We start from the raw sequence: 26159 nt of genomic DNA, 5'->3' as shown, positions 1-26159 counted from the left end.
GAAAACCATACAAAAAGAAACAGTTTGAATGAGCAGGCAGAGACTGATGAATGTGGTTTATCTGGGTTATCCTGCAAATGCTCTCAGTGTGGGCTAGACAGAGAAAGGCAGATAAAAAGGCAGAAAAACAAATGTGTGACACGAGGAAACATGAATAACAACTGTTTTTCTCCAGGTGAAAGCCATGCTTCATAGTAGATCTATTTTCTCAGGTACCACCTTTTCTTAATTAAAGAAATGCTTTATAACGGACTAGCTGTCATAGATGGTATAATTGCTATCACTAGGATATCTTAATTAAATTACACTGCAGGCCACAAGTCCTTCAGGGCACCTTCATTTAAGATGCTTGATACTTGTCAGTCACCACCGTGAATGGGTTGTTTTTTAGTACCACCTATAAATGGGTGGCTTTATTAGCGGAGTCTGCAGCAGTATGGTGAAGTGAGGCTTATGCTGACGTAAACACAAGCGATAAAAGGACTGAAAAAGACTTCATAGCCAGAATTTGTCATTAAGAACTGAATTATATGTTAAAGATGGATTTTAAACTCAGTATCGCCAATTCTGCTTTTTGCTCCAGCTCATAGTTGAGACTACCAACCCATGTTCAGCCTTTTGATTCTAGAGGCACAAATACAAAGAATACCATAAGTCTCTATAAAACACTTGTGGTTCAGCTACCATAGTGAGATTAATGTAACGGTTTAAGCTAAACCGTGAAATAAGAAAATTCTTTCTGCTGGGCTATTCTATGTATTAATATTTGTTTACACTTTGCTACTGCAGTAGCAAGTCAGTGGTCCTAGACCAACAGCCTGCTGAAAGGTGCTGCCACGAGGCATTCCCAGTCTTGACAGCATTTTAATAGATCTGATTGTCAGTTTTATTATTTTGCCGAGAGCCAGTTGCTCTTTCATTGCTGTCACAATGATGTGCTGTCATGCACGGTTCTTTGAATCTCAGGTGTTTGCTTGTTCCTGTGCCTTGGAGAAGGATTCTAATCACGCAGCAGAACAGCCACAACCTGCAATCGTGAGTTCATGAGTGTGTCAGGAGTCCGAATGCTCTAGGGAGTGGTGCAACAAACAACAATAAGGCTGGGCCTTACAAGTATTTGGTGCTGTTCCTCTCCCACTTGGTCCTTCACGTGCCCCTCTTAATTCACACTAAAGGCTGTGGAGATCTTCTCATGAATTAAAACTGAAGTAGATTTTCTCCAAGACACAGAAATTTGCAAACAGTAGTGAGAGTCCATGATATTGAAATTCTCACAAAAAAAAAGGTAGATAAAAGAAAGAAGGAATACACTACATTATATCTGGATACTGTGAGTAAAATAAATCCATAAGGTTGAGTAATTGTAAGGGTGGAAAGAATAGCACTAAAGGGATAAGTGATGTACCCCTTCAATCACCTCAGATGGAGACTTCTGCTGTTTTATTATTTGGAGTTATGTTATTACTGAACTTTATATTTTTCTCTACTTCTGTGTTGTTTTTTTTAGATCAGTTATGAAGTATCCCATTTAAAATAATACACCAAGTTGAAGTTAGGAATACACAGAATGTTTTGCAAATAGAACTACTGCTTTGAGAGCATGCTGCAACGTTCTGCCTGCACAGCATTAGCAGCATGGGCAGCAATGATGTGTGCACACAAATCTTTGGAAACAAAACTTTTCTGAGCTAGTGATGTATCAAGAATAACAAATGTGAGAGTGATCGTGTAAGGAAGTATATGTTTAACCTATAAAAGCAGCATTCCGGACTCCATTCTCCTTAGTGATTTCATGCCTTCTATCTTTTAAGTACTTTAAAAGGCAACAGTAGTATAAGTCAAATGGTAAGAAAGTGCACAAAGGATTCATTTTGGCTTTTGAGTTGTTAGACTAATAAAGACTGAGAAAGGCCTGCTTAATTTTTGCCGTTATCCATAACAAACCAAGTTCCTGTAAGGACAATACAGTTCCTTTATTTTAGTGCAGTTTCTCTTTCAACTTTTGAGGAAAATAATGTTTTTCCACTGGTGCACGACGTACTGCAAAAGTAGTTAAGTGGAAAGTAGATTTTGTGCTACATCCCTAAACTATTCCAGAGCTTGAGGGGAGATCATCTGTAGTCTCCTGGATCATATCAGTAGTGGCTGAATAAAATCTCCCTAGAAGTATGCATTTACTACTTAGTGCTGTGAAAACCTAGATAAAATCTGGACTATGTTGCTTGCTTTCTCATTTAAAAAAAAATGCTACGGGAAAGTCTGTTTAAGGCAGGATAATGTGGGAATAACTTTTGTGACTTCATTAAAGCTGTGGTAGACCGAAAAGTTAGGAAATTGAATCGTCATATATATGTGAAGTTTTACTAGATTATATTTAATTAAAATCAGTTTTCTCTGAAAAAATATATCAGCACCTCAGAAGATGAAGATTTTGACACTCAAGTACATGCAAGCTAAATTAAGTTTTGTTTTCCCAACCACTCACAATTGATACTGCTACCATTATTGGGATTTTTACTTGTGAAAGTACTCGAGCCTCAGAAGTGTAAAGTTTTACAGACAGAGGAGCAGCACTTGTGCAATACTTTTCACAGGAAGCGTTTATTGACAAATGTTGTTGCAAACCTTCCAGCCAAAGAATAAAATGTGAATTCTTTATTCACAGCTGACAGCATTTAGTCCCCAGAGTAGCCTCCGTGAAGGTACTGCAACTATTTCTGTGAGCTAATTGTGTGGATAACATGCAATACTGTATAAATGGGATCGGTGACTGGAGTGTTGTTAGGAGTGATTGCTTACAGAAATTCAGCTCTAAACAAAGCTGTCCTTACTTGTACATTTTTACAGGTAGACTGTGGGCTGTCTCCTTGGCCAAGAAAACAGCCTGAAAGGAAAGTTACTTGGGGGAAAAAAAAGAGCAGAACCAAATTCTAAAATAAGTTATCACTAACTGTCAATGACACTGTGTAAAACTAAAATAGAGAGGTGATAATGGTATGAAACAGAAGAGTGTGAAGAATTGAGGTCATCAGAAAAGAGAAAAAAAAATAATTGAAGCTCCTGTTTTTTTTTCTCCTTAATCATCATTCCTTTTAGATTATTCCTCAGGAGTCTTGTTGTTTTCTTTGAAAAATTGGCGATGGAGAAGATTGTCTGTTAATACAGTCCTACGTATTCAGTATTAATATGCGGAAGGTCCCACTTTCCAACAATTATGAATGTAGGCTCTTACTGGGCCCAAGCACCTCTCCAGACAAGGTTAAAAAGTACTTTCTCTTTTCACCTTTTCAGCCATCTTCCTGATTTTGAGAGGTATTTGGCTACAGTTCCTTTCCTTTTCCTAGAACATGATGTTCTAGCAAAAAGTATTTGTGTCAAATCTGTCCTCGTAACTCTTCTGATCAGTCGTGCCTACGGTCCCTATTTTAGTCACGGTCCCAGTTTTTTTATTCTAGAAGCTAATATCCTCAGAAAAGGGTAACCATTATAACCAGCAACCTGCACTGCATTTCATCCATCCCTAGTCATAGCACAATGGGTATGTTCACAAGGGAAAATCAGGGAAAAACTGCTTCACAAAAATGCGTGTGTGTGCCTGTGGGGCTTGTCCCGAGGTGGCAATGTTAGCACTGAAAGTGTAGGGTAATAGGATCATGCATTACTTGGAGTTCCCAGTGGTCTTGGCTTTTTATTGCTGGCTTTTTTTTTTTTTAACATGTGCTAACACAATCCAAATAGCATAACTGTTCATGCACATAAAATGACCGCTTTTGCTGTGTGTGAGGCTAAGAGTTGAGTGTCTGGTCTGAAGACAGCAGCCTACCTACAGTGAAGAATTCTGCGCACAAAAAGAAAAGCATAAGAAAATAAAAGGTCACCATCTTAAGATGGATAAAGAAAATTGGATGGAACAATGTTAGATTACAAAAATGAATTACCATTAAGTCATTTTACCTACTGTATAAATTCCTCTCATTCCTCCATCTTCCTAGCCATTATGCTAAATAACTAAACAAGCAGTAAAGACCAGAGCAAGAACTTCTCACGCAGAACAGTTAGAAGTGAAACTTTATGAAGTTCTCTTTTTCCTCCCGCTCTTCTAGCCTCCTCCCCCCCCAAAAGTCTAAAGACGCTCTTTGAAAGAGTGCATGTCTGTGAGCCATAGCAGGCTTTTAATGGAGCTTGACTGTAATTTAATTTTTATGTCCTGCAATGTTAAGAAATTGTACTTAACATGCCAATGTGCCATTTTTAAAAATAAAAGAATGGGGATGTGGAGAAGTATAAGATGGTGCATTTGATGTAAGGTAGATTTATACATTTCCATGGGTGGTCTGGAAATGTTATTCACTGATGCAGTATCTGCCTAGCAGCTGGCAACTCTAGCAAGCAGGTTTAAATGGAGTTTGGTAAGTAAGCCTAGCTAGTAGCTCTAAAAAGTATTTTTTTCAAAGGAGAAGTTTAATATCAGTTTACTTATTGAGTGGACCGGTGTCTGTGGACATGCACTAATCATTACATTAAGACACATATCTCTGCACCGAATTTGTTTGCTGCATCTAAAGAGATCGCAACACAACCATATGAACTATTTTTTTTTTTGAGCTGTTGCATTATATGTATCATCACCACACCCAGTTCCTTCCACTCTTAACTTAAGCAATAACATTTGACAGGGTACCTCAGCCTACCGGCTGAAAATGGGAGTCCTCATGTACTCAGGACATGTGAACGCTTTCTGACAGGAACTTCTACTGCCTCCACCAAGAAGACTCGTAGGAATCGAGCTCCTGTTAGAGATGGTAGCATCTTGAGTGCTTGCTAAAATGTTTTATCAGGCTCTGCTTTACTGAATTTTAAAGTAAACGTTTCCCCTTTTTATGCGTTGTTAACTTCTCCAGTAGTAAAGATAGAAGTTGGTTAACAAATGAAAGAAGATGGACACCATGTAAAAAGCTACAAACACATCATCTCTGTTGCAAAGTTATACGAAGTCCTATTATTATTTTAGCACTACATCAGAAGAAAATCTTTAAAACAGTTACTTAGGACAGCTGTGAGTGCTGTGCTTCTATTTATGCTTTCTCCTTTTTTCACCTTCTATTCAGTATGTTTTAGTTTTATTGTAAACAGCAGTTTATGATCATGTTTGTTATTTGGATAAAAAGGAAGAACAGGTCAGGCAATTTGGACTGAGAATCTACCTCTATCTATTTTGAGAGTCCTGCAGGACATAAAAAAACCAAAAACAAACAAACAAAAAAACCTAACAGTTTACATTTGTCTTTAGTCTCTACCAGATCTAAGCATGCCCCCTAATCTGAGTTACACTTGAATTTATTCTTGAATTCATTTAAAACCAACGTATGTATAAATGCCTATCAAATCTTCAACTTACTAAATGTAACTGTGTGCTTTCTTTTCCCCACAGGAAGCCCAATATTCCCACCTCTGCCCCAAAACAGCAAGTGTCTAGGAGAAACTTCATATACCTCCCTGTTTGCCTGCAAAGCCTGTGTTGCACTGTTGTCAAACCATGAGATTCAAGGAATGGAAACTTGGATTTTTGCACATTGTGTGATGGGTGTAGCAATGAATCAGGTACGTTCTTTTGTAAATTATTTGCCTTGTCCACACAAACCTGCCAATTGACATTTTGTTCTGTATTGCTTTTTAATTTCTCTTTACAGTAATTACTAGAGGTATATCATTGCCTAAGGCTGTGTTATTATCTCTACATTCAGGCACTTTAAATCGCACATCTGCTTTATGTGTCTTCAATTTCCTAGCTTGATATTAATGCAGGCATTTGTCGTGGCTTCTCGATATGGCAGATGTATGTATCCTCACTCCTCAATGGCCCTGCCTGGCCTCTGTATGTTTGTAAACGCTGAAGCCTAAAAGACGTTCTCCCCGCAGAAACCACATGGTAAATGTAACAAGTAATCAATCTTCTGAACAGCAATCAGGAAACCTCTTAACGAACATCCTACACAAACACAATAATTAATCTCAGCTATGACTTGAATAGCAATTAATTTAATCAGCTTTAAATGGTGAGCCTACTGTACTCATTTTTTTGGCTGTCATAGTTAGGATGTTATAAGCAATATAAACATAGTGGTTTGTTTTGAAGAATACTAATTTCAGGAGTGAAAGGTGACATGTTTTATGCAGATTGGGTTGTTTGTTCATATGTGCTCAGACTAAAGCAAAAGACTGTCAATGTCAAAGTAGAACAGAAAGGATATATACACTTGGAAACTGAAAAAACCAAACCAAAACAAAAAAAAACCATCAAGGCAAACAGAAAATACCCAGCAAACCCAGTCTTTCAACCACAAAACCTCAGACAAGCAATTGTGGTCTGTGAACATTAAGTGGCAGAGAAAGTTATGTGCTTGGACACAGGTTCAGCATAAACAATGTAAGCTCAGCTCTCCTTTATGAATTAGGAGACAGGTCCTTCTGAAAGCCATAGGTTGATGCTCAGCCAGCATAAGTCAGCCTAGTGCCATTTTACTGATTTATTGCAGCTGAAGACGGGCATCACTTTTTTTTTTTTTTTTGAGAAGTGACAGTACATTTCCCTTTCTGAATTAGTAATACTTAAAAATGCTACCAAGTGAGTGAATTTGGGAAGTCTCATTGACTCCCCCTTCATACTGGGGGCAGCAGGCAGCTTCACTCCCCAGCGGCAGGCTGGAGGCAATGCTGCACAGCAATGCTCATGGTGGCACTGCAGAGGAGGTTTTAAATAAGAACAGAAGTGTTTTCCCTATGGATTAGAATAACGCATGTATGCTACAGGCACCCTTCTTAACACTCTTTTCTTTGCACAGATTTTCTTTTTACAAATCCTAACCACCAAAATTAATTACTAAAAAAAATAAAAAAGAAAGAAAGAAAAAAGCCCAAAATAAGCTCCTTCTTGGACAATACAATTCTTACTGATTTTTTGGTATTAGATATATATAAGGATGGGATTTACTTCATACTGCTTACTTATTTAGCTTGGTTGTCATTTCAGAATGGAGGAGAAATAAAAGGAATTCCCTGCCTTGCTCCCTAGTGGTGGTTCAAACTAGTTGAGATTGGAGAGGCACTCCCCAGGGGCTGCCAGGAAGCGCTCATCCTGACATTCTTCTCAAATTACACTGAAATTGGTTTCTTGTGAGTCATTATATCCATCACTTAAATTTAACTGCACATTATGCACATTATAGCAGGTACATGACAAGGTAGGCCTGGCCATGGGATGAAGAAGCCTGACAGGTAACCATTGAATAGTTACGTGTCAAGAGAAAAATCAATCATGACAAATAACCTCCCTTACTGACAAAGAGGATGAGGAGCAATGGAAAAAGAAGGAAAAAAGAAAAGAATGAATAGAGCTAGAGCAGGCAGCTGAGGAATACAAGAACAGGGATGTGCTGATGTGGTTCAAGAAACACCCAAGCATAAGTAACAAAGCACATTTTATTGAAGATTTTTCCTCTTCAATAATTGTTTTCTGCTTTTCTCTATGGCGTCTCCTCAGACACCTCTTGTTTTCATGTCTCCTAGGCTTCAGAGCATTTGGTTTTCTTCTCCACACAGCATGAAAACAATAAAATCTTTTCCTAATTTCTCAGCTGTTAAAAGAGCACCTGTTACCATTGCCACAGTGGCCTAAATTCTTTTTCCCTTTGCCAAAGAAGGGATCGCTAACTCCCCAATTCAATTTTTTTGTCCTCCATTCCTCAGATAATGCAATTTCTAGAAAGCAAGCCTCCTCCTCTCCCCTCTCCGCACAGCACCTAGTCATTTTCATTGCACGTCCTTATCGCTGCCCATATCTGTCAGCACCAGCAAGGGCTCTTTCTGCCTCCGGCCTCCCGAGGGCAGCTTCCCATCCAGGTCTCGCTGCCATGGAGCCCCCACAGCCACACTGTCCTCAGACAGCCCCCAGGATGATCCTCTGCTCCTCACTCAGAGGCAGAAGGCAGCAGATGGGATCTCAGATGGTGACGGGGACAGTGAGGCACAGGATGTGCAGGAGTGTCCCTTGTAGACAGCGAGCCGGAACAGACTGTGAAAGGAGGGTCAGGCAGTTTCCAGTCCTGCTTTGAGGAGGACAGAAATGGCAGCTGGTGAAGAAGTCTGAAATTTCCAAGTCTGATCTCTGAGCTCAATGTGAAACTTAAAATTTGAAAAATTTACTTGAAAGCAGATTTCTGTATGTAGCACTTGAACTGTCAAAAACATGGACACAGAATAGTTTCAAAACTTGTTTTGGAAATCATTCTGAAAACATGCAGCAGGATATACAGAATATATTAGACCACTTTTGCAAGATTTGTGCCGTTGTGGCAAAATCAACCTGACTTTTAATAGATAACTTCTATTAAAAAAAAAAAAAGGATATAAAAAGTATATGCCCTACAGGATATCGCTAACCAGTTCAGTTGCTAGGGTTTAAATGAGCAGATTAAGTATCTTCAAGGTATCCCTGATGAAATGTAAACTGCAAGTGCAGGCAGGTTGGCCAAGCTTTATGAAAATCTGCCGTCTGGGCTGGGACAGGAGGGGAGGAAGGTCAGGAACTCTGGAAAGAAAGAGGATCAATAGAAAAGCCTTGAGAGGAATGAATCCAAGTCCTGCAGAGAAATAGAAAACTACCTTAGGTGAACTGTCAGAAGCAGCTGCCTATTCTAAAAATAATAGTGCTTGCTCTTTTGCTCAAATTTCTTTTTCTCTTTCTTTGCTTCTCACTTCCTTTCCCTCTCAGCTTTCCCTTGACTGATAAAAGAAAAAATTGGTTTATTTTTTTTAACACCTTTGCTTTCTATTTCAAAACTGCTGAAATCTAGCAATAGCAAAAAGGCTAGAAAAATAAAAGATTAAAAATATTGAAGTATATGCAGTAGCCAGGAAGCTGACCCAAAACTTTAGCTAAGCGGTTCACGCAGGTGTAAACTTCAAGTTCAGATGGATCAGCATTTCACGCGAGTTTTCTGTAGGGAGTTTGGAGAGAAAGGTAAGAAAGAAGGCCATATAACTGGAAGCTTTCAAGTTTCCTTTAAGGATGCAGTCTGCTCTGCAGCTTGGCTTTACTGGAAGATATTCAAATAGTTTAGATTTTTTCTCTTTTCAGCTTTCCTAATTAGGAATGGTTTATTAATTAAGGGAAATTAGTAAAAAATCCCACTAACTAGACCAATAGTCTTCTATCCGAATTATGGATTGCTTTCTCTAGACTTGTTATCAAATGGGAGCTCCCGTACAGGCAATGGGCAGAGTATGAGGTGCAGACAAAGGACAAGACGCACAAAGGTCACCCTCTTCTCATTCACTCCTGCTCTCCACTCTCCCATCTCTGCACTTTTTGAAGCTGAAATTGTGTCCAAATGCAAAGATATCACTAAGAGTGGTGGGACCTGGAGCACTAGGACCATTAGTGCTTTCTGGAAAATACTGAGATTAATAGAAACAATGACAACAAGCCTATACTACTTCTGCTAAATCCAGTGTTACCAATCTGGATTTAACTCATGCAAAACAGCAAAATGTGGGCCTGAGCAGCTAGAGAATAGTAGTTACGTCACGTAAAACTATGATCTATAAAGTTTCTTCATTCAAATCTTTAGCTCTAAGGAACCGTTCTTTGCATGTTGAACCTAGTTACAACTATGATGTGAAATGAAATATGATGCATCGTAGAGACCTTGGTTATCAATTAGTAATACACAGGAATGAAAGTTGAATACCTAATGTGTGACTGATATGGCCTCATGTGAGAATGCCTGGGTACTTTAAGAGCGTGCCTGTGTTTCTGGGGAAGACACAGAAAGCTGCTTGATGCCCACAGCAGTTGGCACTGAGCAGTTGGCAGCTTCCTCATCTCCTTCTCCAGAGAGAGCCCGTTTTACACCAGAGTTTGGTTTTTATCTCTAAATGTAGTGCAGAACCTGCCATGAAGAATGACACTGATGTTTAGGGAAGAGACATTCAGCAAAGGCTCTGATGTGAAATGCAGTGAAAAGGAAACGTTGCTTGTGCAGTTGAAGTGACTGCTCAGAGCCATGTTAACACTCTGTGGAGCGTTCACTGGTGGATTTGCTGGGGCTACGGGGGCTGCCCCACATTAGTGCAGGTGCCCCCTCATTCCGCTGGCAGGGCAGGAGGAGCAGTGCCACAGCTTGTCCCCAGCGTGTGCGTGAGGGCTGGGAGGGGCACAGCCAGCTGGTCTTAAGCACCACATCCAGTAGCATGTCCTCACTGTCCAGCAGTGTGCGCTAGTATCCCAGGGAGAGAGGGCTTCTGCATCAGAGGCATTCCCCTCTGCAAAGCCATCCTCCTAGACCTAGGTCTGCAGCCTGCACAGCGTGTGCTAAAATGTTTCCGTTGGAATATCTAAATGGTTAGAAAGAGATTGACTGTAATGAAGGCCGGTTTTAAACTTCAGAATTTCACCCTGTTGTTATCTGCTCAATATTGTTTTTCTTCTATGCACGGGCATTAACATTTTGATTTTTGATTGAAATTGCAAATAAAAAGGTCTGGTATTTATCTGAAAAGTACTGAAAACTGAGTTCTAATGCAATCAACCCCAAAAGAAATATGCATCAGTGGAAAGCACACTGGATTATAATGAAATAAACTAATCACTCCTAAAGATAGAGTAAGTTGAGCCCTATTTATTTTTTAAATCTTTTCTATTATTTTAATGGAAAGATATTTCCTACACAATTTTGAGAAACGCATTTCCTAATGTTAAGAAAATAACACTTCCTTGCAAATTGCCTTGTTTCAGCTGATCTAGATAAAGTTGTATCTAAGGGTGGCTTAATGTTCTCAGCATGTGAATGCAGGTGCACTTTACAGATCTGTCAATAATCAAAATCTTCAAGCATGTAGATATCTTTTTAAATGAATAGTTGACCTAATGTTTTGACACTTAAAATGAATATCAGTGAAGGTTTTCTGTTAGAGATGTTGTTTTGATAAACACTTCATTACGGAAAGCCAAAAGCCAGGGAGATTGCATTCCTTGTGTGTGTAATAGGAGTTAACACATGCAGTACAAGTATATCTATTATTTACAACCCACCTAAAGCTCTATCAGCACCAGCAGCAAAACAGACAGAATCTTATCAGCAAAACTTCTTTGACACCAAGCTGCTTTTCTCACAGATAAATACTTACTGGTTCTGCCAGACTCTACAATGAAAACTTGAAAAACATTCAGGGCTGCATACTAGCTCTCGTCAAACAGAAGTAGCCTGTGCTAATCAGCTGAGCTGCTGGCATACTCTTAACCTTTTCAGCAACAGCTGTGAATTTTTTTTTTTCAGATCCAAAAAAAGCACTGCATTTTTATTTTTCCACAAAAAGTTCCAGAAACAGTAACATGACCTTTTGGGGATTGGTATAGAAAATTGGAGAGATAATGGGTCCTTTGAAACAATGAATAAATGGGTGAAAATGAAACAGAATTTTTAAGTGAAAAATTCTCTTATATAATCTGTCACCATGGAAGAATTCGCAGTTGCAGCGGTAGGGAATAAATTGGCCGTTGTTCTGAGGTAAGAATGGGACAGTAGTGTGTCCTGTAGTCTTCACTGGGGATAGACTGCGCAGGACAGCAAAAGAAATCACCTAACCACCACCGCTCCCTTAGTCTCCGGAAGGAAAAAGGAAATGGAAACATTTTAAACTTGAATCAAAAGTGAGCATGCACAAACACGGGATTATTAATTGTATCCCACTGATACCCTACTAGTGTATTAACTACAGTGCTCTTGCCTCTGCAAATCGACAATGGAAATGTGATTTCTGCACGTTTTGTTCAGACTGCATCTGTGTAGCAGTGACCAGGTGTAAACATCAGTGCCTGTTATAGAACATGGGGCTGAAAGGAGGAGCAAAGGGGCTGTAAGTGGTGAGAATGAGAGGGCTGCAGCTGGCTGCGCACAGATGGGCCGTACTGCAGGCTCGGAGGCCCTCAGTGCTGCCTCCCTCATTCTTGGTCCAGTTGGAGATGCTCATGGGCGTAAGGAAAATCTGTGCGTGTTGTTTCCCTCTGACTTTGTAACTCCATTTGAGATACTTTAGAAACTGTATATAACATGCTTTAAAGATTTTAGAGCATGGTTTATGTAATTTATTGGGAGTTAGCAGAAACACAAAAGGTAACCAGAGCGATGTTGATGCAGCAAGCTGTAGACTGCAGATACTGAACGGGTTTTAGTCATATGACTGTGTGAAAACCTCGAGACTTAAGTTTGCAAAATATATGACTATTACAGGTACAGAGAATCAACCACCCTAAGAGTATTATTTGTCCAATTTAACCTTTGACAACAGGAATATAGCAATCATGCATCTCCAGTAAGCATCAACTCCAAAATCATCGCTTTACCTTTCCCACCTGAGCTCAGAAAAAGCACCAGAGCCTGCTTTTCGCCAGTGTAAGAGGTCTACTCCTATCTGCTTTTTGGTGCTGAGATCATCTGGGAAATAAGTTCTGTTAAGATGCAGGTGTATCATGTATCAAAAAACCCAGTTACAGCTCTTTGTCCTACACCTCGTGTGACTTATTCTCCTTATCTACAGATGAATGCAGTCGAGGGTGTTCTGCTTAATATTCTATCCTTCATGAAAAGAGAATCCAATTCCCCCTGGGAATTTTGCCTTTCATTTCCGTGTAGCCCAGATCACAGCTTTTTTCTCAAATGGATGCAATTTTCATACAGATAATCGCTGTTACTATTATTCACAATTTCTGGTTTTCTGCTTGGAAGTCTAATTTAAGACTGAAGCGTTATTATGGCAGATACTGTATAGGTCCATTTAGCACTGCAGAGACAGTCGTACAGTAACGATGAGAAATCCACCAGATGCACTCATAACTGGGAGACAGGGAAATACTTTGTGGTCTTCTGAAAGCAGTTAGCAATCTAGCAAGAACTTAAAAGAAAAAAAATTCCAGCTACCCGGTGAAGTTGCAATTCAGTTGTGAGATTGAAATCAAATGACTCAGGAAATCTTAAACTAATGAAAAGCAAGGTATTACCTGAATCTATTGTCCTGTGAATTGTTAACTTCTCATTGTAAGGATTATCCTCTACCTTGTGAGGTTTCTGTTAATTGTGTCACAGTCATTCAATCACTTATAATGAATAAAGCATATTAGTTTGAAAATTCATATTCACTTGAAAGCACATAAAGCCAGAAAGCACATTTCTGTTTTTGAAATGCATATTTAATTTCTTCTCTTGATCTCTCTAAGCAACTGCAGAGTGATACTATTGTAGTATTTGGTAGTTATGTAATGATGTCTAATTGCAAATCTCAAGAAGAAGAACCAATAAATAAATATGGGCAAAAGTATTTGATATTCTTTAGGATACTCTTTAGGGATATATTTTTATGTATCATTTCTGCAGGTAAAAACTACTTTGGAAAGAAACTGCTGGTAAGATTTCAGATCTTCTCACACCATGCCCATTAAGTGTAACTATATATCCGCATCTATTAAATATAATGTTGAGGATATGATTATTTTAATTAAGATTTTATTTTAATTAAGTAAATTAAGTAAAGAATTAATATTATTTTACTATCTCAAAATCAAAGGATGTATCTGCCAAAAATTACTAGAGCCTACACTAATATAAGGCTTTCTGTGCAGTGTTAGAGCTGTCACCTTCCAGCAAAGCCAGAGTCCTTTGGGAATCAGAAATACTTCACGCTTTTAAAATTGTTTTGAATTCACTATGAAAAGAAATCATAGCACAGCAGCATGCTTAGAAAAATCTCAAAACTACTGCTCATTTTTAAATGCTGACAAAATTTGTAATTCACAGTAATAAAACAGGCATGCGGTACACATTTTTTTGGTCCCTATGGTGACATTAAACAAATAAGTGAAGCAAAACACCTCACATTTTTATCTGTGCTTGATTACTTTAGCCAGTTTTAGCCGATTACTGCTAGAGATAAAAAATCAAAATTACTGCCTGTATAAAATGGAAAGATTAGAGGATTTTTCTTCTGCTTTCTCCCCCATTCGTAATCTATCCATAGGACAGTACTTTGGATACAGTTCATTTCACTGCTGCCAGAGCAGGTCTGAAGGCCAGTTGCTCAGACTGCTTCTCTTTCAGGGGGTGTCAGATGTGAACACAGAAGAAATGAACGCAGAAAATACACATCACAATTGGAAATGTGGAAGTTGCTGGGAGAATTAGGAAGGTAGCATAGCTGAAACCATTTCTGCCTTTTTAAAACTGTAATTATGATTCAACTTGATACTGTCACTTCAAAATGAACAAAGCAAGCCAACATTTCATTGAAGAAAACAGTAATTTTTTTAAAAGAGTAGTTTTAAAGTTTATTTAGATGTTGTCTGTTTAGAAATGGAAGGCTTCTTAGGAGAGAGATAATGCGCTGAATGGTACATTGTTCATCAGCAGCAAGCAGTGGTAAACACAACAGTGCTCTCCCAGCTCTGCCATTTATACCATCAACTTGGCTCGTCTGCCAGCGAAACTGTCCAAAAACACATTAGCAATTCATCAAAAGAACAAATGTCATTATACATGGGAAGATCAGGGAATTATTTTGCATTTGATTTTGAGTTCTGGTAGCACTATTATTGATTCAAACATTCTCCAGCATTACATGCGCTAGACACAAAAGATGATCATATTTTTGAAGTGCCAGTCACTCAGGTAATCCTGAGTTGCCCAAATACGGACGGCTGTAATAAAATTGAATATAGAACCTTTAGGTCAGATTTCTAGCCTGTTAAACAATAAACAGAAGCTTCTTTTAAGAGCTTCTATTAAAGCTTCTGAACTAAATTGTAATGTCTAAAGATTCTGAGAATGTAATCCTAAAACAGCTGTATGAATTGAACTGTATAGTAAAAAAAAAAAGTAAGGGATTCTTTAGTGCAAAAATCAGTTTTAGGTAAAAGTAGTAAAAGGGAGGAAGAAAACATTTCCTTCTATTGCCCGTTTCAAGTAATTAAGAGCACATTGAGGTCAGCATAGGAAGGCCATGCCACAACAATGGATCAGCTTCATCATGGAACTGAAAGAAGGCCTCCCTGGGAGCACAGGATGCTGGGGCCTCCATTAAAAAGCTGCATTTTATGAGGAAAAGCAGAATAAGATCAACCAGGCAGAAAAAAAGCACAATAATTTTGTCTTAAATTATAAAGTCTATTTAATGTATTCCTTAAACATACAAGTTTGTGCTTTATTCACAGTTTGCATATACCTTGGGAAGATAGCCAGGTGCTGAGGCTCCTGCGCCTTGAGAAAGATCTTTTCAGGTCTCCAACAGAAACCGTGTATCTCAGACCCCATCTGACACAAGTTGTGGCAGATGGTGCCCATGAGGCACAGCCACATCTTTGTGGACTGGCCGCTCTGGGTTTAGCAGTTTAGATTCAGGAGAATTACTGCTGATGTGAAAGGTCCAAAGGAGAGATAAGTTGCAGGTGCACAAAACGAGCTTCCCAGGCTGCTTCAGGAAGCTTATGGTGCTGCTGCAAAACAAGGACTCCTTGCTAGCCCTTGGTCCTCCTGAAGAACAAACCTGTAAGTCATCGTCTGAATGTGACAGGGACTTGGCAGGAGGCTGGACCACAAAACAATTTTGACAGTGGTTAGCAAGATGTCCAGAAGAATAATGGGGAGTTTTTTCTGCAGCTAGAGACTCACTATATTCTGCTACGGGTGGGACAAACAGGGCTGTGGTTTGCAGCAATTTAAGACTGTATGGGTTTAAATCAGCACAGCTGCTAAAGGAACCAGAGGAAAGGAAAAAAAAAAAAAAAAAAGAGATCTCACAACTTCATGTGTGCATAGCTGAAAGGGCCAGTTGGCATGTTCCCACAAGGCCCAAACACAGGTATATTCCATAGTTAATCTGTTCAAAACTAATATTTGATACTTAGTAGAACTGATGCTGAAAGAATCTGATCCTTCTTCCTATAAATGCCCAAACAAAAAACAAACTAAAAGAGAAGGAGCTGTGCTCAGATAAATGCACCCATCCAAAACCAACAGACAGAAAATGCTGCTGGTGCCAGACATTATGACACTTTGAGCTCATGAAGGACTTTGACATCTGCTCTCCAGGGACTGCTGGAGGGAACAAGTCAGTGCCTCTCCCGGGAGGTTAGTGACCCAGAGCAGAGTTGGCAGGCTGGACTGGCTGCTCGTCTGAGTGCAAAATTCATCAGCTTAGCTGCCTACAGCTGCAGTATCAGCTAAACCTGGAGACTGGGCTGACTGGGTGAAGCCCATTCTGCAGACTCTGCTGCTGGAAAAAGGCAATAAGCATTGAGGATGGGGAGCAGTAGCAACCCAAGTGATACCTTGAGTCACACGGCGAAGATGCTGATGTTTTGAAAGACATTTGAAATATCAAATTCTGGAGAACTATAAAACATGCAGAAATGATGGCCAACAGACAATTTCAATAAATAAGGAGCAGATAACTGCCTCTCCTCCAGTTACTTCGTCGTTCAGAACTGTGGTTCCAAGAAAATAGCAGATAGGACACCTACAGAAATGCAAACTACTGGATGTTTTCTAGTCTGTGCTGGTATAGCTCAGCTTTGTCAGATTTATTCATGGGCAGGTTACAATTATTTTCTATTTTCTTTTGTTCTCAGTTAGCAAATTATAGTGGAAAAGCTTAGTTAATATCAGAACTAACTTGTTTCCGTCACACTAGCAATTACATACCTAACTGCCCACGTGCTAGACAGAAATTTAGAGATTCTATACCTAGAAAAACAAGCATATGCAGGCTAGAGAAAGAGTGAACTGAGGACAGGTGCAAAGAGCGTGAATTAGTTAACTTGTCTGAATGTGAAGCTTCAGAGTGCTGTTCAAAGTACCTATTTTTGTATGGGTTTGCATTCTTTTTGATAAGAAGTTTTTTTTTTTTTTTTTTCCCAAATTAAAGTTTCTTCTACTTAGAAAACAACAGAAATCCCACTCCAGATATCCAAGGATGATACTGGATTTGCTCTGCTTGATTTACTTCTTTCCACCTACATCTTTCTCAGGTGCTACCACTGCTTCTAGTTTCATGTTTTTAAGTATTATCTTTCTAAAAGGAAGTATTGTTCCAATCATCTGTAATCTGAACACCAGACTGTAACTTCTAATACCATGTACAAATATATTTCTCCTAAGACAAAAGCACAATACTGATGGAACACTCAATTTCTGAATAACTTAATTGCATCGTATCACGTATTTCTTTTTTTTCCAACTCATATTTCTAAAGATATTTTTTTTCTTTTATATTTTTTTCTGAGAACAGGGATGCAAGATTTTCCAATGACCTGTATTTCTGGAATGAAGTAATTGGGTGGAGATGGCTGTTCTATTTGAGATTCACCACAATTTTATCCAGTTAAGGTCAGTGATGTTGATTAATTAAGAGCTTAAGTGAGCATGCCAAGGTCAGTCTGTTGGATTGTTGAAGGGTTTGTAGACTGGGATGGTTTTTGGTCACTTCTGAGCAAGGTAAGTTATAAATGATTTGAATAGAAATAGAAGTTTCACTGTCATTCTCTGGTTATTTTTATTTTCCTAGAATTCTGTTGTTGTTATTTTAGCCAATATGTTTATTTCTAATTTTGTGATTATCTGTGAAAAGCAGCATATACTAGCTTCTGTTGTGTGTGCTTGAGTATGTGTTCCCTCTGGAAGTGCTCTTAGCAGGTGGTTATTTGGGAGGCTAGAGGAGAAAGTTGCTAGAAGGGCTGCTACTTTTTTAATGCTCTATTGCTGCTTGAGCTGGTACTAAAGGCATGGGTCTGTTTTGAAGGCTCTCAGTGGAAATGCCTTGTCTTTGCTATGCAGTAGAGCTGATTTCAAAGATCTCAAAGCTGAAGGTCTGCCAGGCTGGTTGAGTCCTTTTAGTTCCCGAGGAAGGGCTGCAGTGTATTGTCAGACAAAAAGTCAGGGAGCTTGCTTGATTGGTGGGGTAACATTACTTAAATATTCCTATTTTTTTTTCCGCCCTAATTTAAAAGATGCCATCTACCATGGAGGACAAACAGTGTCTAACAAAACACGTTTTGCTAGTTTTTAAACCTCTTGTTAGTAAATTTTTAAACAGAATCTTTTATTACTTAATTACAAGTCACCCTGCTCTGTAAAGAAGCAGCAAAAGACTGTACTTCACATCAGATGGTCCAGGAGTACCTTGATTCCATACCAACTGTTTTCTAAGATGTTACAAGCATACTTCTAGTAATCAACAGAAAATATCAATCGTTCAACTTTTCTTAGAAAAACTTTTTCCTAGATACATTTGAAGTTATTGTACTTGACTTAAAACTTGAGTACCGTTCTCATCTCTGATTTCAGTAACTTCTGAGTACCTTTCCATTAGCTTTAAGGAGTTTCAGTGACTACTGAACCATTAAAAAATATTTTCTGTGGTCTCTTCAAGCTGATAAAAGAACCACAGAAACAATACAAGGTATAGTGAATAGAAACTTTCATGGGAGGTGGGGGTAGAAAACCCACAATGTTATTATGTGAAAAAATAGGATAGAAAATAATACTGGAAGTATTGAGATATCATCCCGTTAATTACTCTCACTTGAAATATACTTTCGTTTACTTCACCTGAAATAGGGCATAGCAGAAATGGAAAAGGCTCAAAATCAGAGGATGGAAATGATTAGATTAGGGCTAACTTTTACAGGTGAAATAAATGAGAGCTTGGGAGCGATACAACATAGTATGACTTGCACAAAAGTAGTAAATGAAGTAAATTTGTTCTTTTACATAATGAAATAACACAAATCACTGAAACAGAAAAATTATACATTCTAAATGCATTACTTGTGGAACTTATTCCTATGATGTTAAACTGAAAGCCTATGTGTTGCAAAAATGGCAAAAATGCAAAATGTTTGGAAATGGAATGGAAGAGAGCCTTGCTTGTGTCAAAACAAATTTGGGATTTGTGTTGGGTGTTGTGGGAAGCAGAATTTAGTACAGAAAGCGTAAAAACTTAAAAAAAAAAAAAAAAGTAACAACTGTTTCAAAAACAATTTTCAACACACAAAAGGTCGAATTCAGCCCCCTAGAACAGCAGGTACAAAGAACATATATGGCTGACTTTGATTCTAGAGGTCTGTGACTATATCCTTTCATCTCCAAGGCTTTTTACTTTACTTTTCTATTTATTTCAAACTTGAGCTGAGTTGTTATTCTCAGCGCAGTCCCATAATTCTTTAATGTGACTATCGTATTTTATTTGTGCGTTTTAGTCAAATGTATTAGTCATGTATCAGAGATGACCTTGCATGGCATAACTTCGAGAGCAGGAGAATATTACAATATTATGAAAGGAAATCTAATTAAAATGATATAAAGCTAATAAAGACAGAACATTAAGTAAAAACCAAGAAAAACGTATTCTCAGAGAGGGCACTAGCTCTAAATGGCAATAGGTGATGAACGTCTTTCTGACACAAACATTCTGAATTACTTTTTCTTCAGGTATGCTCATTGCTGTGGGCTTTTGCAGCAAAATACTGTTAGTGTTCTACTCAGATTGTTCTCTATTTGACAAACAATTTTACAAAAACTCCTTTCAATGCAATATATATATATTAAAAGCACATTAGGAAAAATTCTATCAGTAGTGACTGCAAAATAAAAACCATCCCTAACAGGAAAGAAAATTAAAAATGACTAATTACTTTTCATAACAGGCTTGATTTTTCAGTACTCTGGAATATTTATAGGTTTTTATCGTACTGGTGCTATAAGACTGCATGAGCCATGTAAAACACTAAAATGCAGAAAAGGTACAACTTTCTGTGTAAGATAAAAACACATTGTAGGGTCCATCCATTCTCTTGGCTGTGGGATGGAAAGCAACCTTCATGTGACAATGACATTATTAGAGGTGTATAGCAGCTGTGGTTATTAATAATGCTGAGCAGAGCTGGGGATAGTGGTGTCCCTGATGAGCGCCGGGTTAGCATGGCTCTTCCACAATCCCTACGTGAGGGGAATGGCATCAGTATTTTGTCCCAGGAGCACACCAGACTCGCCATATTCCTTATGAGCTGATATAACCAGGCTAGCTCTGCCTTCAGTGCATCAAATGTGCTATGTCTGAGCACAGTAAGCACTGTGGGTGTTGTGACTCCTTGCTCCTTTCCTAGCCACAGGACTGTATATGTATATAAGATACAGCTGCTGATACATAGAGCCTGCATTTATGTTATTGGAAGCCAGTAGAGAAGAGCAGAGAGACTTTTGTGTTTTTCTTTTAAATATCCACTTCCAGTGCAGAGAAGCAAAATGTGCCAAATTCTGGCTCCTAACTTGCACTGAAAATACAGAGGATGCCATCATTACAACCTTATGTTCAATATTGCCTGAGGATGTGGCCATGGCAATTTGTGTTTCCTCCAGAAAACCAATGATTATTGCAGCCTGGCTGGAAGACAAACTCCTGGTAAAACAGAAACAAAATGTAAAAAAAAAAAACCACCGTGACACAAACACCCCCACCATGTCTGAATCTGATGAAATGCTGCCCTCACTGAGGAGAAGCGAGCTTTACATGCAGAAGCTGTGTCATGCCTCGAATAAACAACTCAAGCTATTTAAGCCACTACAGTTAAACTGAAAATTGTGTTATCCCCTTTTTAGCTTACATTATGGGCAGACCTTGGCACACGAAGCCTGCCTTTGGAAATGTGCCGACTGCATGTCACTGCCTCTTTGCAGTGATGATGTGATTTCGATTAGCGGGTGGTGGTGCAAGGGGAATGCTGATCGTGAAGAGTAATCCCATCACCAGACAATAGAGCCGTGATGAAATCTGTTACACAGATTAGAGAGGGAAGGGCAATAACTCATCAGAAAATGCAGAACTGTCTGCTTAATTACTTGAAAAATGTCTCAGCCACTACCTTTTATGACACCTGGCGGGTATAAACATGTCCACAGTTTTAATTAATTTTGCTTCTTCTTTCATTGCACCTGTATGGCCTGGAGAAACGGAATTCTAATGAAATTACAATCAAGCATTTCTACAGGAGTTTGAAACACTTTGGCGATAACCTAAAAATGAGGCATTTTCATGGGTTTAATTAGGGAAATACTGTACTTGGAAAAATACTTCCCTACAATTACAGTTATTCCAAATCAAGTTACAGTGTAAATTTCCTTTTCTTAATTCATAAAATAATGATTTTCAGTGTCCATTTTAATTTAGAAAGATAGCGAAGTAGGCTTTTCCCTGGGGCAAAGTGGAGTTGTAGTGAAAATCCCTCTCTGGGCAATTTCAAAGCAGCAACAACGCAAGCTCGCACCTTTAACCTCGCAGTCCTGCAGTGCTCATTTAAAATTGATGAGTGAGACCCTTGAAATAATTCTGCTGAAAAGCACACTTTTTATAATGATGTTTATAAACATGCCACTAATTTTTCAGCATCCTGAAATGCCAGCTCTGCAGAAAACTGAAGGGAGCACAGTTCTTTCTCACCTCTGTTTTCAGGAGGGCAGAGGGAGCCAGGCTTACTTGTGTACCTAGGGGATGCCAGGTTGGAATTACTGTCTTGTCTAACACATCCTGAGTTTGTACCTAAGCTTAAAGAAAAAGAACCCCACATGTTCCCTCTTCGACATTGCTCTAGAGAAAAGTCATGCTCAAGCCGGTCTAATGCAGACAAAATGGAGGTAAAATCCCAAATACTAATTTTAGGTAAAATCTAATGTTTTACTGTTAATGTTGTAATGTTAATGCTCACAATAGTCAGTTGTTACATGTTACCCTTCTGCAGAAATATTTTCTTTCACTCCTTTCTTATTTTAATCTGTGAAGTTGTTCATCTTGTAAAGAAAGCAAATGCATTTGGGTCTTTATGGCCATCAGAGACCCTTGAGCAAAGTGTACAGTAAATGCAAGTACAGTTTGGGTGCTCCAGGTCTCCTGTGCTTTCTCCCTACTTGACTTTAGCCCTGGAGCTGCACCACAGTACTGCAGATTAATACCGTGCATCTCCCTATCTCAGCTACTGCCAGTCAAAATATTTTTAGTAGGCCCAAGCTGTAATAACGTGAACTTTCAGAGCTGATGGGAAATGATTTGAAGCTAGTTACTAAATTTTACTTTACCCTCATTAAATCCCTCATTCTGTGGACAAATACCATGTAGTAAATGTAGCTCCAGTTCCTCATAAACTCAGTGACTGCTAATGTTTAGCAAGTTTATATAGCCATTTAAATTGGTCTTATTTTATGCAATCAAGCACATTACACTTGTTTTAATTTTTTGCTTCAAGGACTTAACGTCGTAAGTTACAAAATTAACAACTCGCTGAAAATGCTATCACAAGTATATAAAATAAAATAACTTCAAAGAGAATATTATAACCTGGCCATTCACAAAAAATCCAACATAATGACAGTAGTCAGATGCAGCAAAGTACCACAGCAAAAAATTTGCAAGGTTTCTGTCACAATATTTATGAACATTTTAGACTTGTGTTTTTCTCTATTTCCATCTAGACTGCCAAGCAGCTCCAAGATAGGCACTGCTAAAGGTGCAATCATCTGCTGCTAGCAGCACAACTGGAACCTGAGCGGCAGAGGCTGTGTAACGCACCATCCCCCATTATTTTTGCCATAATTTGTGTATCTGATGCTGTGAAATCAGCAGCCCTTATGCCAGGTGCCCATTGTGATTTGTTTACAAATACACATCGAAATCCCTAGTCTTTCAAAATCCCCGTCTCATCAGAAATGCAGCAGGACGGATCCATAAGATATGCTTGTTCCATCAGTATGTCACTCCTCCCACTGTATGCCATCACCAGCTATCTGTTATCAAAACAAACAGCTCTTCCTTAATAAGGTGGAAGAAAAAGTAGATCTTGACCCTCAATTTAAAATACAAGGTACTCGGGGAGAGGAAAAAGGATTGTTGTAGGGGATTGTTGTAGGGCAGTTGATCATCAGTATGAGAGAGACTGTAAATGGCAGAAATTGAAAACTCTGCAAGTGAAGAATGAAACCCCAAATACAGGACACATTCTACAGAGAGTGACTTAAAGCAAGCAGATCTGCTGCACCTTCTGCCTGTCAGGTGGATTAATCTGGAAAGTCACACTTAGGCTAAATATGTTTACACTGTGTTTAGTTCCACAGAGCAGAGATCCGAGCTAGCTATAAATCTGTTGTTCAGATGCTCCTGAGATAGTTACAAACTCAATAGCTTGGATACCAGCAGCAGCCTAGCTTTGGCAGCACAGTGCTCATCATGGGCTAATTGACCTTGCTGAGAGTGCTCTGGCTCTACTGGATGATTTATGGTTTCCATGCTACATCACTATCATATCTCTGCGATGCAGTTTTTCCTATCCATCTTCCCAGTTAAACTCTCATTCAGGCTTTCACCATTCCATGTCTTGATTACAGCAACAACCTTTTCTCTGGCCTTGACAAATGCAGTCTTGCCCTGTTGATAATCAGAATGCTTCTGCAAAGGCCTCCTCTTTTTTAAGATCATTACTTTGACCACCCTGCACTCCCATTGCACTGCAGCACCAGCTTCCCCTTCTCCATCTCTGCTGAGAGCTGCTTGTCCACACTTCTAAAACACTTCACATCCCCTTCCTGTCCCAGTCACCTCCCATGTGGTATCAGGAAGCCAGCTTCTGCCTCATATCACTATTTGGTGATAAGAGCTTTTGATCCTTAATTGTTCTATACACTATATATTTATTGCAGAAGCACCCTTGTGCTTTCTCCCCTGCTGTTTTTCACCCTTGGGAGGAGTCCTCCATAAACATTAGTGAAACCAGCTCATTAATCTCCTTAAGTTTATCACCTTAAAAGCATCTCTTTTGCAGTGAGGTTTAGTGGAAATGTGATGCTAAATATTAATCATGTGCTACATTATGACTGTCTGTCATGCTGACTAGCGTTGACTCCTTACTTCTTTGTGCATGACAATTTGTCCATATCTGTCATCTCCTTAAAATTAGAGCTTGCACATGAGGAGAAGGGACCATGTGGATCACTGAACGGAACCTGGCACAAAAAGGGCTCATAAATACAAGAGCTCCTAAATAACATGGTTGTATAAATAGTTATTGCAGTGACAACATAGAAACTACGTGCTCAGGAGTCAACCAGATAAATGTACTGAACACTGAATTTAAGGAAAATATGCATATTTGAAGACCAGTGCAGATTGTAATGTTACCCTCAGCCTGACTTCCCCTGCAGACTCCTACAACATTTTAGACACTGTTACTGTCAGTTATTCTTACACTATTTTTATGTTCAGAGAACACTGAATCCCTTGTGACAAAAAAAAAAAAAAAAAAGATGAGGGGAATGGAAAGACTTCTAAACAAAGAGAATATGAAAAGGGTGGGCTGCTTAGCTGAACAAAGAGACATGTGAGAAATGATAAGAAACACAAAGACACTCAGTATGGGATGGAAGTATGTGATGTTATAACAGCACCATCAACTTGTTTGACTTACTAGAATGCCAGAGTTGTAATGGTAATATTTTAAATTTAGCTGGTATGGCAAACTTGTGCAGTTTCTGGGAAGCTATCACTGTGATGTTCAGCAATTTTATACAAAAGCAGGAATTGAGATGTCAAGAAAAGGCTATAAAGCTGTCAAAAGCTCATTTAATTGTTTTTAAGGTACCTGAAGTGAACAGTAAGGCAGTAACTAATATGAATGATGTTTTTCCCATCATTTTCTCATATTAATTTTCCTGCAGGAAAATCCTTAATCACACTGTTCATTAGAAGCTTGCATATTAAAGCATTTAGGAGCAACTCAGTACCGAGGGAAGGTCACCAGTGCATCTGCAGAACCGACATGAGATGCTGTGCAGATGTTCACTCCTGTTCATTGCACTTTCCTGAAAACTACAGGGATTTTCCTGGGAATCTCTAATGAACTAAAAAGACATAGTATAAATCATGTTATTTGAGTCAGAGGTTTCCTAGTTTTAAAGAGTCCTCTTATTGTGCATTCAATCCATTACACAAATATTAAGTGTAATGAAAGTCATCAGAGGCTGCATGTTTGCATTTATCAGAAGTCTTCCAGCTTTGCTCTGTACTTTGTTCGGTTCACGATAAGCTGTAGCATGATCAACTGTACATCTTCATTTCTGGCCTTTCTAATTTAGATTAGTTCATGCATCTGTAGGATTTCTTTCACCCTTTTCAGCTGCACGTGAGTCACTGCTCTAGACAAGAGACCAACTCCATCCACTTACGGTTCTCCACATTTATCATAGCAAAATATCTACAAATGCTTTGGTCTGTTCCAAAGAACAAGAAGCAACACTGATTTACATGCTACAAACTGAAAGGGAACATCAGAAGAGAGTATTTTTAAGCTTTAGATAATGCTAATCTTAGCTGGAAAGCCTTGTGGTTTTGATCCTTCTTGGATACCCACCGAACAGCAAGCTGTCTGCAATAACCCCCCACTCCTTTCCCTCAGATATATCTGAGATTCGAACACACACTCTTGTACTCAGAGAACATTATGTGGATCTGCAAAACTTTCTGAAAGACTTCCTGTCCATTAGCCATTGGCTGATTTACAAAAAGGCATAAATATAGCATTTTCCTCTTGTAACAGATGTAATCTCCCTGCAGTGTTGTTCGTAATGTTCGAAGGAAAGCAATATTCGTTTTCTCTTGGAGATGCTGAAATAGCTGCATCTCGCAACATAAACTGAAAATATGTTTGGAGCTTAATTTGATTCAGCTTTCAGAATTTCACACATATGGGATGAACACATGAGGATCAGCTTTCTGTAATTAGAGTGAGGCACATTAGGAGAGCTTTATCCTGTAAGGTCAGCTCTGCAGGAAAAAAATTGCAGTTTTCAGTACTGCCAAGAAGCACCTAAGATATGCTCTCGCGTTACTAGACTGACAATTTTATTTCATGTAGCATTCATAAAGCTTATGAAATGCAGATTCACATTATTAATTTTGAATATATAGTAAAAATTGTTACAAAAAATGCAGAGTGAATTTGTATGTTTTGGCTTCGGGTTCACGCTCATCACAAATGAAGAGGGAGAAAAGCTGTCCTAAAAAGCATGTCATCCTGA

At 38.8% G+C, this 26159-nt stretch overlaps 1 protein-coding gene and 1 long non-coding RNA gene across 6 annotated transcripts in view; one reads left to right on the top strand and one right to left on the bottom strand.

Annotated features, from left to right (window-relative positions):
- Nucleotides 1-26159, bottom strand: part of NTNG1 (netrin G1) — a 153261-nt gene that overhangs the window by 102582 nt on the left and 24520 nt on the right. The gene's annotated exons all lie outside the window — the stretch shown is intronic.
- The window catches only part of LOC110402450, a 55024-nt gene that overhangs the window by 9181 nt on the left and 19684 nt on the right, over nucleotides 1-26159 (top strand). Inside the window, exons 5-6 of the long non-coding RNA XR_002441089.1 lie at nucleotides 5432-5601; nucleotides 17335-17432. This is a non-coding gene — a long non-coding RNA (uncharacterized LOC110402450). The remainder of the gene's footprint in view (nucleotides 1-5431; nucleotides 5602-17334; nucleotides 17433-26159) is intronic.

The sequence above is a fragment of the Numida meleagris genome, chromosome 7 (genome assembly GCF_002078875.1).
Source record: "Numida meleagris isolate 19003 breed g44 Domestic line chromosome 7, NumMel1.0, whole genome shotgun sequence".
NCBI lineage: Eukaryota > Metazoa > Chordata > Aves > Galliformes > Numididae > Numida > Numida meleagris.
The sequence above is the reverse complement of the archived record's forward strand: the minus strand, read 5'-3'. Positions and strand labels throughout refer to the sequence as shown.